Source organism: Cinclus cinclus, chromosome 6 (assembly GCF_963662255.1).
Source record: "Cinclus cinclus chromosome 6, bCinCin1.1, whole genome shotgun sequence".
NCBI lineage: Eukaryota > Metazoa > Chordata > Aves > Passeriformes > Cinclidae > Cinclus > Cinclus cinclus.
The window spans coordinates 56082043-56091615 of NC_085051.1; positions in this window are offsets into that span (position 1 = coordinate 56082043).

The following is a 9573-nucleotide window of genomic DNA, read 5'->3' on the forward strand; positions in this document are numbered from 1 at the left end:
AATGTCTGGATTGCCATTGGTAGATATCACTAGAGTATATATAATTCAGGTACTGTATTTTATGGTTTAATAACTGTGCCTTTCTGTTGCTAAATTAAGAAATGCCATATGTACTGTGATGCAAAAATGCCTAATTTTATTGAAAATCCTAAGTAATTAGGCAGATATTAAAAAATGTTAGATTGTCCATGTTGTTGACGTGGTCCAAGTTAACAAGAATGTTCAGTTTTTCTTGATCAAAATTGCATAAGTGAAATGACCCAGGAATTGTGTCCTTGAGCTCAAGGTATTGTAAATTAACAGTAGTCCCTTTTGTAAGTATTTTTAACATGTATTGTAAGTTACTGCAAGAGGATATATTTTTCTGGAGATTGTTTATACAGTGGATGGATATTCAAAATTAATTATTTAAACATATAAACAATAAAACCACCCCATTCTGCAAAGAAATGGGCCTCACTTATTATTCCAAATTAATCTAGGAGGACTGCTGCTTTTAGGTATTTCGTTACAAAATATAATACTTATTCTAGAAAAATCTGTATTTTTATGCATTAACATACTATATTTAAAGGTGATGATAACTTTTATCCAGTTTAGATAGTTATAAGACAATGTAACAATTAAAGTACCCTTGTAATAATTCTGATTGACAGATTGTGAGGAGTCAGGACAGTAAGGTCAATCCATGAAGTTTTTGATGTCTATATTTGGCAGGATTTTATTATGTACTTTTGGGCTTCTCATGATCCTTTTCCCTTCAAGTGTAATTTCACGTGCCTTTGTCTCTGTTTCATTTTGTCTTGTTCATGTGTTGCCTGATCTGTTCTTTTCACGTCAGGAACAGTTACTGCAGGAAGCACTGTCTTACAGACACCATTACTTCATTTTGTATTGTACATGTTTTTCAGGAGAAGTATCATTTGGTTAGGAAATATGGTGATTAGATAGAATACAAAGCCTACAGGTTTTTTTTTTTGTTTTTTTTTTGCAAACAATATTTGGTTTTAGAAGGGCTTTTTTTTTGTGTTGGAGATGATATCTCCAACCTGTTAATGTGTAGACTGACACAATTAACTTCACTTTCTTTGAAGCAAATGAGATTTATGGTACGCTGGCACTGGATGATGTGAAAAACTTAACTTTTCTGGTGCATTTCTCCAGTGTATCCTGAGTGCACTGCAATGAATGTATTCAAACTGAGGTATTCAGAACTGAGAGTGTGTTAAACAACTCCCAGAGCTGAAAAGACCTTAACAAGTAGAAAATGGTAAGCCAGTTTCAGTGTATTTTTCTGGATTTGATTTTTGTATTTTTTCCTCTTTTGCAGTACAACGCTGAATGTGCAGTAAAAGGTAGATTGATTTTTGGGCTTTTGAGAGTGGGATTTCCACGGATTTGGCTTCACACACCAAGACAGCCATTAAATAAATAGCTGGGGGAATGTACATGAAATGCCTTATGCTTAAAGCCCTAAGCAAGTTTCAATTATGTTCAGTTAGTCTGCGGACTACTAATAGTGAAAATAGTTAATAGGATAAATTTCTCTGAAATTCAGGGCATATTCTCCTTAAATATCCTAGCTTTACAGTTTATAGCAAAAAATGTTAACATTCTAGTACAGAAAAGTGAGTGAGCAAAACTAATTTTTTAAGGTACATATTGGACTTCTAGGAACTTCCAAGTTTACATCATAACACACATAGTTAAACCTGTATTTGCTCTCTTGTATTAATGGAACATGAGATGTAATGTGGAGGATCTGGAAGGGGTGAAAATGATCACACAGAGCTTTCAACAGGCTAAGGAAAATTGCACTGTAGCTTATTCTACTGTCATAAATGTGTTTTTTATGTTTTTATACATTACATTGAGTAAGTTCAAAATGTCACGTTCCATGTACCACTACCCAGGAAATGTCCATCAGAATGTTTATGCAGCACCTTCAGCAGCTACTTCACTGAAGTTTACATGAGAAAAAGGTCTGCTGTTCTATTTTCATGTTTTATAAGGGGCTAGGCTCGAGAGGGCAGTTAGCACAAAATGTCTTGCAATATGAATACCTTTAGAGAATAGGGAATCATAGACATACAAATACTTAAAAATCTGGGTAAAGTATTAGTATTGTACTATAATTTTGTTTACTGATAAGCCAAGATTCCTTGGAGTTGGGCATAACAAAGCAGCAGGTAAAACTGGAGCACTTTCTTTGCCCTAATCTATACTTAGAGTTGAACATGAAAAATGTTTCTAGTGTGAGCACCAGCTGGTACCAAATTCTTTATAAATAAAGTGAACATAGCTTTAAGAAGTAACCAAATGTCTTTCTAGAAGGACAGTGTGCTTGAAACCCTTTCTGACTTGGTGCAAAAACATCCTGTTACTGAACTCCCTCAGTCCCAGAGGGAAATACTTTATAGAACCAGCTATCAATGCACATTTATTACAACCAGCTACGGGCTAAATTTGCCTTTTAAAATTATTGTATGAAATAAACCTTAAAACTGACAGGCAGATGGAGAGCAATTTGACATAAAATTCTGTTTTCTGAGACTCTGAAGAGACTCAAAATAGTCTGAGACTGCCTTAAACATAGGAGCAGGATTTTTTTCTGACCTGGCCCTCAGTCAGAATTGACATGTGCATTGCATCTTTGGTGAGTTTTAGAATCTGTTATTTAGGAAAAAATTTCATGTTTCTAAAAAAGTGTCGCTTTTGCTTTCTCCTGTGTGATCACCTGTGAAGCTTTTGGGTCTCTGATCAAGAGGTGGAGGAGTGACTTGAAGGTAAATGGGCTAACCAAAGGGACTTGGGGGTTGTTTATTTATTTGGAATTTTTTTAAGATTATGTACAGCGTTTATCCTGGGGAAAAAAAAAAACAAACAGAAAGATGCATTTCTTTTGAAATGGCATCTCCAAATGTGATGTGTGACTTTTGTGTTGTTTTGTTTTTTTCTTACCAGAACAGTGTTAGATTGTCTGGATATTATAAGCTAATATGCTTTCCTTTTTTTTTTTTTTTTTTTTTTTTTTAATTACTGCTCTCAGTATTTTTTACTCCATTTTTTGCTGATTTCTGAGAGTGTCCAGAACTTCTGCAAGCAATTACTACTTACGTGAAGATTGTAATTTTGAACTTGTAAATAATTAAGGGTTGTTAGCTGCAAAAATATGAAAACAAATCCTTGCATGCTGTAAGTAAATACATCTGTTATGCTAAAAGTTGTTTCTGTTTCAGTATTTGCTTTCTCAATAAAAAATTCCACTTTTCACACACAATACAGAAGATATTTAATAATTCGATGGTATGAAGGGGCATTGCTGTCAAACTCCTGCTAACTTTACTGGGAGATTTGCACTTGGTTCTTTCCACACCTGAGAATGAAGCCCAAAGGACAAATCCATGCTGACCTGTGAGCAGGCTCAGTGTGTGTGATGTGACTTGGCTTCTAGATGTGATAGCCTTGCTTTTGGGTGATTCTCCTTGTTAAAATCACAATTAGCCCTGTTTTTACGAGATTGCTAAAGGGCTTAACCTGGACGCCCGTTCTCTGTAGGTGGAACTGGCAGCACATTTCTAATGCTCCCCCTCTGTACCATAATTCTGTGAATGAAGAGACCCCAGAATAAAGTCAGTAGATAAAATGAGAAGAGAATTGATTTCTTGGGGTATTGTGACTCAGCTTACTGTAATTGATTCTTGAGTGCTCCTTTGGTCTAATGTAGAATGTTTGTTTGTTATATAATTCTGTATTCTACAAACAACTTTGAGGAAGATTAACTTTTTTGTGGGAGGAAGTTGAATGACTTCTTGCCAGACTTTATTCTACAGGAAAGCTTAAATGGCCTTTTTGTTTCAAGAAAAAGAAGTAAGCCTGTTTTAAAATTTACTGCAAATGATATATTTGTCAAATTGATAGATTAATTGGGTCACTAATATCATTGTTTTTCTTGCAATACTGATAAAAGCCAATGAAAGCTGAATTTGGAAAGAAAATGTGATATTGTGTGGCAGAGAGGATATTGTAGCACTCTAGGTGTTCTCTAAAATGCAAGTATCTACACATGCTGGTTTTGAAGCAAATTTGGCCTTGCATTAGAAAAATTCCTTTGCATTCCATTCTGCATCAGAAATTATTTGCATGTTGGTAAGAGGCCTTGTAAGAACAAGAAGGAAAGCAGGGTGTGCTTGCAGTGTATGATCAGTAACTGTTCCTGTAGGATCAAAGGAGAAGAGAGGGTATGTGGGAAAATAGTACCTTAAGGATACTGACTAGGAAATGTAAATAATTCCCATCAAGTTGGAGAATTTTTTTCAGTCACTGAACTTTGACTAAATTAGTCACTAAGTTTTCCCAGAAGTTTATTTTTGTTAGAAAGTGTAATGGAAGATAAAACTGATATTACTGAAATGGAAATTATCTTTTATGGCAGTTCTAGATGTCTAAATTATCAGAACTGAAAAAAGATCAGTTCAGGAGCAAGTAATGGGAACAGTAAGAATAGAGTCTGAGGGGGATTTTGTATTAAACTTAATGCACTTAAAAATTATGCCAAAATTTGGCCCGCACTTGATTTACATGAAATCTGTAGTACAATATAAATACATATATACATATAATATTGTGTATTGGAGTTTAATTTTTTATGTATAGATTTTTTTTTTTCTGGTTACTCAATTCCCTGATAAAAGGAAGTGTTGATAAAATACAAACCAGCTTTGTCTGTATAAGGTAAGGCTGTGTGTTAGAAACCTTTTGGGAAATAATGCAGTTGTAACCCAGTCTCTCAACCTCTTGGAGAACTTGTTTTTAAAAAAAACAAAACAATTGAGAGGCAAGCCCCGAGTTAGTTGAGGATCACATAATGGTTGCTGTATAATAGTGTACAACTGATGTTTTAAAAATTAATACATCAGAACTTTTTGTTATACTCTTGTTAATGATTTTGTACTCGGTGTGCACTTTCTGAGTTGTCAATTAATACTTAAGCTTATATTGACTGGTAACTGAAGTGTCTAACTTCATCTGCATTGTGTGGGTAATAAACTCCTGTTGGATTCAGTTGTGTTATTTGTCTTTATTCCTTCCAGTGCTCAGGGACAAGATTTGGGTTTGTGGATGGATTCAAATCCCAGAACAACCCCCCACCTTTGTTTTCTGAAAGTTCTTTTCCCCTTATATGTGCAAGGCTGATTTGATGCAGTAGCTTAACAAGCATAAGCAGAAAGTATATTGTGCTTCCATGTCATTTGAAAAATTATGTTGAATTATTTAACCCAGCATGGTTTTTCATCTCTCCTAGTATGCCAGTAGCCATAGGTGGGTGGGAATTCCTGCTGCAGAGTTAAGTTCTGGTGGCTAATCAAATCCACTACTGCCTTGGGAAGATTGCCAAAATAATGCCTCTAATGAAGAATTCCTTTGCAATTGCTTACCTCATGCTGTTAGGCAAAGGGATGTAATCCTGTTTGCCTCGTATAGAATGATTACATTTCAGAACATGATGACCCAGATTTCTACTAACTTGCAAAGATTTTCAAACTGGAAATTTAGGGATGCTGTTTCCCATGCTTCACTGTATGCAGCAGGCACTTTAATAATCTGCTTTTGGTGCTTTACTGCTTCCAGCATTATTCATGCTGTAATGGCTCCTGATTGCTTAATGGTCATTGCTGTGGACTGCAGTACATCAGCTGCAGATGCTGAAACTCTAAATTAAATAAAGCTTTGACTCAAATTGACACTTTCAGCTTTAAGAGTGAGAGTATTTTCTCTCAGGTGATGTTTTTGGGGCACAATGCTTTCTCTGATCATTTTTAATAAGGTTTGAAAGTGTAAAAGTTGCTGATCTCTTTAACACAGTGGTGAAAGCACAGAGTCAACAGGTCTGGCATCCAGAGTGATTTCACAGCGATGGTAATTAGCACTGCACTGTTGCAGCAGCAGTTCAGTTCTCTCCTGAGGCACTGGCCATGTGTCAGTGTTGGTATTGTGTCTAGACTTCAGGCCGACTAACCTCACTAATCTATAGTTGAGAGAAAAATAATAAATGCTTCGGGTCAGGTTGGCTCTTTACACTTTGTGGCCTGTTTGGGCACCTTTTTTAAACTTATGATTGCCAGGTTTTTCTCGTGAATGCAAATAAATTATTATTTTAGAATTTATATACAAGATACTTCGGTAGTTACGCAAGCACTGTATTCTAGGATCAAGAATTCTGAACTACATATCTGATACAGTGACCTAGTGCTGAATTTGGGCTTTTGGGGACCAATCTTCTGTAAGTGATCTTGGTGTCAACCTGTCTCAGGGTAAAGAGATTAGTTGCTGAAGCAAAAATAAAGATGGCACCCTCCCACCACAAACCTGTACAACCTGTGGACTATAACAATCTTCCTTCTCCAGAAATTGCCCCTCCCAAAGGCAGTAAGCAGCAGATCTGAGCTGCTTTAAAATGCAGGCCTTTTGCATTCAGGAATCTAACACGTGGGTGGGTTGACTGAGGTTCTTGAGAAAAGTCAGCAAGAAGGGTAATGGCTCAAGCTTGCTTCCACTGTTTTGCCTCTGTACAAGCACAGAAAAACCTGAGAATTCATTAAGTGAACTGTGCACTTCAGGTGCCCTCTGCTACCCCTCAGGTGGAAGGAAAGCTCCTGCTTTAGTGGCCAGCTTGATCTTTCCTCTTCAGGGAGGAATCTGGAATTCTTGCCACTAACAAAAGTGCCAATAAAAAAAATCAGATTTCAATAAGTACGCTCCAAGCAGGACTGTTCAGGCAGTGAGGATGACCAGGAAAACATATAGATGTGTCTGCAGTCTGTTTTCCTACCTGAATCCCCTCAGCCTCCGAGGGTCAATTACAGGAAACATGTGAGGAGGTTGAGGAGGAACCCCCAGTGCATGGCCCAGGTTTTTGCTTTCAACAGGATCCAATATAAAATCTTAACCTGACACCCCGGGCAGGTATAAGAAATGGTGAGCACTGCTGCCAACAGCAGCATTATTAAAATAAAGAATTGCTGTAGCAAAGAGATACAGTTTATTTACTGCAGGATGAAGGAAGCTAGCTTAGTTTATGTGAAGTCAAACACTACTAGCTCTAAGCTGACCTCCAAAAATGGTGTCCTTACCCAACAACTTGACTTTGCAATCAAAACTTCTTTTTATTGTACTTGTAATCAGAGCATAGAATTTAATCACCTTTGATTTTGGTTTATTAAATGCTTATACAGCATTAAGTGGCAATTAAACATTGAAGTGCCTTCAGTAAATCCCAAACCTTGATCATCATCAGTAATAATAAATTTGCCTCACTTGTGCATTTTGTCAAGTTCTGCAGCTAGAACTGCCAAAAAATGCTGGAGAGAGGTTTGTGAGCTCCCTGCTCCCTCTTATCTCCAACAAACAGAGGAGAACTGAGAAGTAAAACCCAATGATCTGTAGCTTTTAAAGATGTTAAAAATAAACCCTTCTCTCCAGCAAACCACATTAACTTCTGCTACTTCAGCTGCAGGAATCTGCTGAGGGAGTTAACATTCATTGATCCTTGGTATGTAACACTTTCTATGAGTGTCGGAGCTAATTACAAATTGTTATATTGAAAAAGTTGGTAACCAAACTACACTGCCACAAAAAATAACCTTGGCATATTAAGTAGATGCAAACAGAGAGAAGAAAAAAAATCTCATTCTAGATAATTTGCTGTTTGAGTTCTTGACCTCTGGCGTAGAGTACATGACACTGAAACTCAGATTTGTTCAGACTTCAGTTTCTTCTAAGGGAGGGGCGCCGGTCTTGAAGATTCCTTTCTCAAAATATCATTTATGTCTGTAAAGTAACTGTCAAGCATTTTAAGTGATCTCTGGAGCATCTGCCCTGCAATTCCTGAGGTAAACTTCACCCCTGCATCTCTACCCATGGTACACTGACTCAGCAGCATTGGTGTGCTATACAAAACCTGGTATTTTCTGTTAATACAGCTGCACTTGTCTGAGAGTATTGGGCACCAAATCTGTGATGGCAGACCATGGCATTCCAGTTGATCTTGCAGCTGTTTTTACCACATGAACAATGAACAGAAGGTATTTGATGAATTCATGGTGACTGCCCTGGGAAACTCAGATTAAAAACTACAATCTGAAAATATGATTGTAATACTGATATTTATAATACAGTCTTATAATGCATATTGTGTCTTCAGTGAAATCATCTGCCTCCTGTTTGGAAATCTTCAGAACTAATCTCACCAGTGTGAGCAGACTTTAGTTCTGGGTGACAGATCTGGCAGGATGAGGCTTTACAACGAGGGAAAGACATCTACTATGAAAACATAAGTGTGTCAGTTGGGTCTTTGTGCTTTACTGCACTTAGATATTTTTCTATGTTCAGTGCACTGTAAAAATGTCCACCAAATAACTTTTAAGGAGCAAAAATAAACAAAAAAGAGGCACTTTTGCATGGCAGTTGGGAGTTTGGTGAGCTGTGAATCTGTGACTCCTCAGGAACCCAAGTACCTGGTTCTAATAAATTATTCAAAATGCTGCAGTGATCAACAGAAAAAGGTAATCTCTGCTTCCAGAAAGATAATTGCAGTGGTAGAACATAAATACATGCATTATTTATGTACCTACCTAAGTGGAAATGGTAAAAATAACAGTTGTACTGGAGCATGTAGAATTAAAATTTTGCACATGGCTAGTGACAAACAAATGAAATTGTCAGCATTTTGAAGTCTTTTGATTGACTTTCTTCTTTAAGGCGACATAAAACAGAACTACAAGGTGTGCTTTTTATACTGCTCTAAGGTCATTGTTCATATAACTTGACAACATCATTTTTTTTAGCTAAAGCTTTTTTATTTTGCTAGAACAATACCTAGTCAGCTCAAATGTTAAGATTCCAATTTTAAAAAATGGAAGTGCAAACTTAGCTAATGAAAATATTTCTATGGTTAAAAAAAGCCTTTAAGTTATTTATTTGTCCATGTTATTGGTAATATTATTGACATCGTTTATCAGAAAACGCCATATATGTGATTTTAATTGCTATGAAAATAAAGGTACAAATTATTTTCCTCACTGAGTAACATCCATCCAAGGCTATGGATTAATGCTGCTCATCATTGCTGGACAGTAAATTCAAAGTAAAGCAAGGAATTTTGAATTACAAAACTTGGGGAAATATTAAATAAAACAATAGAAGAAGCAAATGTTAGTTATGCCATCTTCCTTTTCATAGCCTGGATGTGTTAGCCTAGTAATTGGTAAGTAAAAAAAGGACAAAAGTATTATTTGGAAGTTGAATTGGAAGAAAAATATAAGGATCTGGGAAAATCTGACAACAAGATGAAGGAAAAGGAAACCTAATGAACCTTCGTCTCTGGGTTCCTCCTAGGAAACAATCCTGTGTGTTGCTGCTCTCCCGGAGCTCGCTCCGGCTCCGGGCCCGCTCCCTCCGGGGCCTCCAACCGCGACACGGCCGAGCGCAGCCGCGGCGCCGGGGCGGGGCTTCCTGCGCCAGCCAATACCAGCGCGCCGACTGCGTCCGGCCCCGCCCCCTCCGCATCTGCAC